The 5,999-nt window shown below is 34.6% G+C and overlaps 1 pseudogene; it reads left to right on the top strand.

Moving 5' to 3' along the window:
* The first annotated feature begins 4,763 nt into the window (after positions 1 to 4,763).
* LOC117152285 lies at positions 4,764 to 5,794 on the top strand (annotated as a pseudogene).
* Positions 5,795 to 5,999: the final 205 nt, after the last annotated feature.

The following is a 5,999-nucleotide window of genomic DNA, read 5'->3' as shown; positions in this document are numbered from 1 at the left end:
CGTAAGTACTCAAATAAGCGTTGTTCGGGATTTTGATGGTAGGAAATACGTCACTCGCATACGAAGAATTATCCACTAAACTGATAGCAATTGAGGCGAGTTTTGTCCGTATAGACAGTACTGGTGGAGTAGATGGGATAAAGAATATTCTTTCAACCGACTAATGATTAGGAAAAAATGGCATCAGCATGGCGCAACAAATTCCAAAGGAAGCATGATGGTTGTATCAAGGGACGACAACACGACAATACCAGTATTCGCTCTAAGTAGCCACCTATTCACTCATAACAGCAAACAAAGTAATTCGTCATTCGGCTTGCCGATATTTCTGACTCTGCCATTTATTTTCCGACTAGATTTAATACATTGTTACGTTTTATTTTATAAAGTGCGGAAATTCACGATTAAATACGAGATACAATCGGATAATTCTAACAATCAATAATTCTTACACCATTTTACATATTCATCGTTTCGAAACGCGAAACAATGTATTGCGAACCTACTCTAGAAATACGAGAGAAATTGATCATAAATCCATTTTGTTACTTAACCTTATTAGTTTACATAACGAACGAATGAACATATTTAAATCTGTATTTAATCGCAAATTTAGACCACGATCAATGATGTTCGGTTAGAGATGTTTGTTACGTATAATAGTTGTATTATTATGATCCTGGTTTGTCAATGAAAGAGGAAATAAGAGAAAAGAGGAATATGGTTATGTAAATGAAACAAACAAGCGTGTACAGTATGCACAGCTTCCTATTAGTCTAGCTGTTCAATGTATGTATATTAAGATGCGTACGATAATTTTATATACCCACTTGCGTTATAATAGTCGACTTTCTATCAGCAAGTTGGGAAAAACTGTCGACGAATGCATCGAACGAATGGCCATTGCTCCTATTTTGGTGATGTGGAGAACCGCCGTAAGAAGATTGCCATATGCCATCTATGAAGCCATCTGTAAAGAGAAGAAGCTTTCCCTTTGATTGTAAACATTTATAAATTTCGAGCACGTAGATAACACGGACAATTATTATAACAGTGTACAAATTGCAGAGGAATTATCAGGTTGTCCGAAAAGTTTCTTTCGTTTCATAAGGTGGCAATAGATGAACAACAATTTCTCTCTTATACTATTTTATTAAATTAGGCATGATCCATTTCGTTACACCTCTATTATTATGTTCGTGCATAATTCAATAAACTAATATGAAACGAAAAACATTGTGCTTCTATTATTTCCTTATAAAACGAAAGAAACTTTTCGGACAACCTGATATTCGAAGAAAAAAAAGGTGTGCGTGAAGCATTAAGAAAAAACGGAAGTGTGCCAACTTGTCTGAAACATAAAACTAAAGGAGAATGCAGCAACCTTTCATAGGAGTTATAATCTTCTATTACAAGCATAAAAAGCAAAACAAAACAATGATTAAAAAATTAATACAATTAAGAACTGGCAAATGTAGTTTACCTCTTATGAATCTCTTCCTCTCAAGAATAAAATGATATATTTGGGGATAACTTGGGACAAAAATCTTACCTAGAAACAACACATACGTCTACTTGGAATGAAAGCTCAAGCTGTACTTGGCAATATCTAATGGCTACCATGGCACACATCCCAATTAAAAATATGTCAAACAAAACATTACTATTTACAGATATGATCAAACCACTGTGCACATGTGGTATGACGTTATGAAGCACAAACTGCTAAATCCAAACAAGCAAAACTTAGACGGTTACAAACTCTTATTACGAAGAAAATATTAATTACTCTTTGAGAAGTTAGAACTGATGACATGGAACCTGCTCCCTGTCCAGATTCAATTGGCTCCGAAATTATCAGACACTGTTGGAAACATCCTACTTCGACTACAACTGTTTTCAGAAACTTCCCAATGAAAGAAGAATCTGGGTGAATTATCTATTGAATAGAAAGTACTCGTCTGCGTTTTCGTCATTGGTCTCTGTATTGGCTTGTTAAACAATAGTGTTCGAAATTTTGAGTGGCCGTCAGTTTATAACTCGGACAACAGATCTCCTTTTTTGGGAAAGTTCTAAGTGCCTGCCTCCCCGAGCTGTAGACCTTACGATGCGGACCTCATTGAGAGGCTAAAAAACATCCGAGGTGCTCGATTGGACAAAGGTAAACAACTGGCAATACCAGAGGATATGCATCCCCGAGAGTACAGGTAAACCAGAAAAAACCAGGAGCGGGAAGTTAAGATATACGGAGGAGACGAAGCTACTCGTGTCGAAGCTGCTCGTGGGAGGAGCAAGAACATCCTACGACAGTCTTCATCAGAACGCTGTACCGCTTATGTGATACCACATCGTATTTAATCTCAACAAAATCATACAACCGTCGTGATCAGAATGTCAAACTCTTCGTGTATACTAAAAGTGCCAAATAAGGTATCAAACCATATTAACACTCGATATATTCAATTTACCTCCACATTAATTCATTCAAGGTTCGCTGTATCAACCGATTGGTTGAATCTGACTGATTGCTATTTAGTTGGGAATTCGCATCAAGTAGCGTTCCAAATTCCAAATATTATATACATGATAGTGAACAATACTTCAAAGAAAAGAAAAAAGGGCAAATGCAGTTGATATTACAGATATCCAAAGAAACAAAAGGACAAACAAACCAATATTTTTTTTTATTTATTTAATTAGCATTTTACAATTTGTCCAGCTGGATATTCGGTAAATTTTTCTAACTTTATTGCTAATTAACATGTGGATGGCTATGTTGTGTTTTTTTTAGGTATCTCCCGATTTCTTCTTTGACCTTTGGTTTTTTAGGCTTTTGCGTATATCCTTGTTTCTGACATACCATGGGCGTTGACTACTGTTTTTGAGTATTTTCGATTGTAACGACTCTAGTTTATTTATGTGGTTTGTTTACGTTACACTGGATTTTCACCGATTAATGGGAAACAAAAGGGCCACTTACATTGTATTTATTGGATACATTGTACAAGGGGACGTAGTTTGCTGCTTTAAGCCCACGATACATTGTACAAGGGAACGTAGTCTGCTGTTTCAAGCCCATCGTCTAGGTAGATACTCGGCAGATACTCGTAGATACTAATCGATAACTGAACTCTTTACGATTGCGTCCGTTTAAACTGGTATGTGGAAAATTCAAATTCGTCTTCGTCCGGCGGTTGCACGTAGCGGCGACATTGTTTTTGCTCGGAGTTTAATTATTATTACATTCTGTGTATCCTAACGATATTGATACTCCGAGTTAAAAAACAACAACATGATTTGAATTGTTCTCTAGCTCATGTGCCGCTACATGTACTTTCAAGAAAGAAAACTGGCACAGTCCCGCTTGTGACACTTCCTTGAACGCATTTTGCCATTGAAAGATACTAATTTCTGTAACTTGTTTTAGCTCTGTTATAAAAGTTTATATTTAAATTTTTTTAGTTTTTATGCAAACGTAAAAAGTAAGTAAATATTAATAAATATTATAATAACATAATATAATGCTATATAATAATATTAATAACTTTGCTATTTACTTATTTTACTTCCATTAAAGTATATTGTATTTTTCATTACAGTACTTTCATTTTTATTTAGTGTAATAATAAACATATACGTTAATATTCATTGACATTAGTGTAATTGTAAGCTTCACTGTAAATTTAATAAAATTGATACAAACAGAATTATTAAAAGGGTATATATGTGTAATTAAACTAGATGCTATTCTCAACGTTACTTCATTATTTTATTATTGTTTCACATAAATATTTTTTTTTAATTTACATGTGCTTCTAAGTTAATAGAACTGAACACACTGTATATGTATTAATTGCTATATATGTCATAATTTCAACCATAATAATAAATTATGGTATGTATTATTTAGAAGTATAGCTTAATGTATATATTAAATACATGTAATTTATTCGTAGATTTTAGATATGGGTACTAGATCAAAGAAGGAGATTAAAGCAATGATTACCAAAGATATATTGAATATACATAATTATTGCTTGGATATTGAAAAATGTAAGAACGACCAGCTTGATGGACATGAATTCTACTTATACGCAGAAGATGATGAACGCTACTGCAATTGTAGAACCTTTATCACCAATAAAATTAAACGAAATTGTAATAATTAATAAAAACTTGGCTAGTAGTATAGGAAAAAATAATGAACCTAAATTTACATCACGGTCGCCAATAACTCTGCAGGAGGAGATTCAGCAGCTGAAAGAAGCGACGGGAAACAAAGAGTTTGATGAATTACTCACAGAAGACACAGACTCACAGAAGAAACAGGAAATTAAAAAACGACAAAAGCGACAGAACAGATCTGCGAGATCGAGTAAAAATGCAACACTCGATGTTTCAACAAAACCATATAAATTTACATCACGGTCGTCAATAACATTGCAGGTGTCACGTCGATTCGGCGTAATTTCACGTTCCGCACGTAAGGTGAGGGATTCGCACTTCAATTATGATCGTTATTACAAATTTTATTAGAAACTGACAGAGTAACGATACAGAATGTTTTAACAGAGCAGAATAGAATGTGGAGTACTGACTTGGGAGGTATTTTTATATCAAGGGTTTGGTTCCTGTGGAGGGGTTATCGCTGGGTGCCGGACACATAGGGATTCCGTTACTGCTTAGTTATTGTTTTGATGGCTAAAGTATGTGAGATATAATTATCCTTTCGCTGCATTCCCACGGTCACCGTGACACAGGAGATGATTCAGCAGCTGAAAGAAGCAATGAGAACCACAAAGTTTGTACAATTTCTCACAAAAGATGAGCCATCCCCTGAAGGGGAAACGTCTAATGTAAATATTACGAAACAGGAAATTAAAAATGAAATGAAAAGAAATGCGTATAAATCGAATTTTCTATTCGATCCAGACGCCATAGTGTCCGTAAAAAGGAGAATTGAGGCCTTTGAACGGGCAGCTCGAAAATCGTAAAGAAAAACAGAATCTTCGGAAAAAGGAAAGATTGCAGAGAAAGCCATTGTTCAAAAATGAGCACCAAGATCGGTTGAAAAGGCGAAAAAAATTTTATTAGCGAAACAGAATAAGGAGGATCAGATGATTACATCGCAGGTAACATTACAAACAATATCAAAGTATTCTTCTGTTATAAAAACACAAGCTATTATTCATTCAATATTTTAGCCAAAATAGCAAGGTCCAAACAGCAAGGTCCAAACAGCAAGGTCCAAACAGCAAGGTCCAACCACTTCCGTTTTGCATACTAAACCTGACGACGACAAATCTGACGATGAATCCAGACCAAGGCATACAATTCCACATTAGGCACAATGTAAGTATTGTTTTACTTAATGAGTTAATAAACATTAGAATGTATGGAGTACTCGAATTTTTATCAATTTTAGCATACATACGTGAAAATGAACTTGCAATGCAACGATACATTCCGGAGAAAGCAGTCTATAAACTTTTTGATAGCAGAAAGTGCACACCAGATTTAACTGAAATGTTTGAAAATATAGATAGGAGTAGATTACAACGCACGTCCAGTGCAATATGGAAGACACCACCACGTTATTCCATTCCAACATTCCAACTGAATGTTGTTGATTTCAAATTGTGTCTTAGAGCAGGAATACTTGTCATACCTTGTGTGTAATATAGAAATGATGTTACATTGCAACTATCATTAAAATATGTATGTGTTCTTAATATATCGATGAACGTAAGACTATTTTACTTTTTCTATTTTAGGATGATCATAGGCATATATTACTTTTATTATACTAATCAAATTTTACCATTTTTTCTTATTTATATGTATCTTCTTAAGAATTAATAAATAATTGTTCTGGTACGACTTTTTAATGAAAAGTAAATTTTATTGGATTTGACTTATTATCACTGTCTGTTCGGCCAATCGCGGGGAGACGTAATCGCGAGGAGAGACGTCTACGGGAGTCGTAAATTCCCGTTACG

The sequence above is a fragment of the Bombus impatiens genome, unplaced genomic scaffold (genome assembly GCF_000188095.3).
Source record: "Bombus impatiens unplaced genomic scaffold, BIMP_2.2 scf_0047, whole genome shotgun sequence".
Taxonomy (NCBI): domain Eukaryota; kingdom Metazoa; phylum Arthropoda; class Insecta; order Hymenoptera; family Apidae; genus Bombus; species Bombus impatiens.
This window is presented reverse-complemented; position numbering and strand designations above follow the sequence as displayed.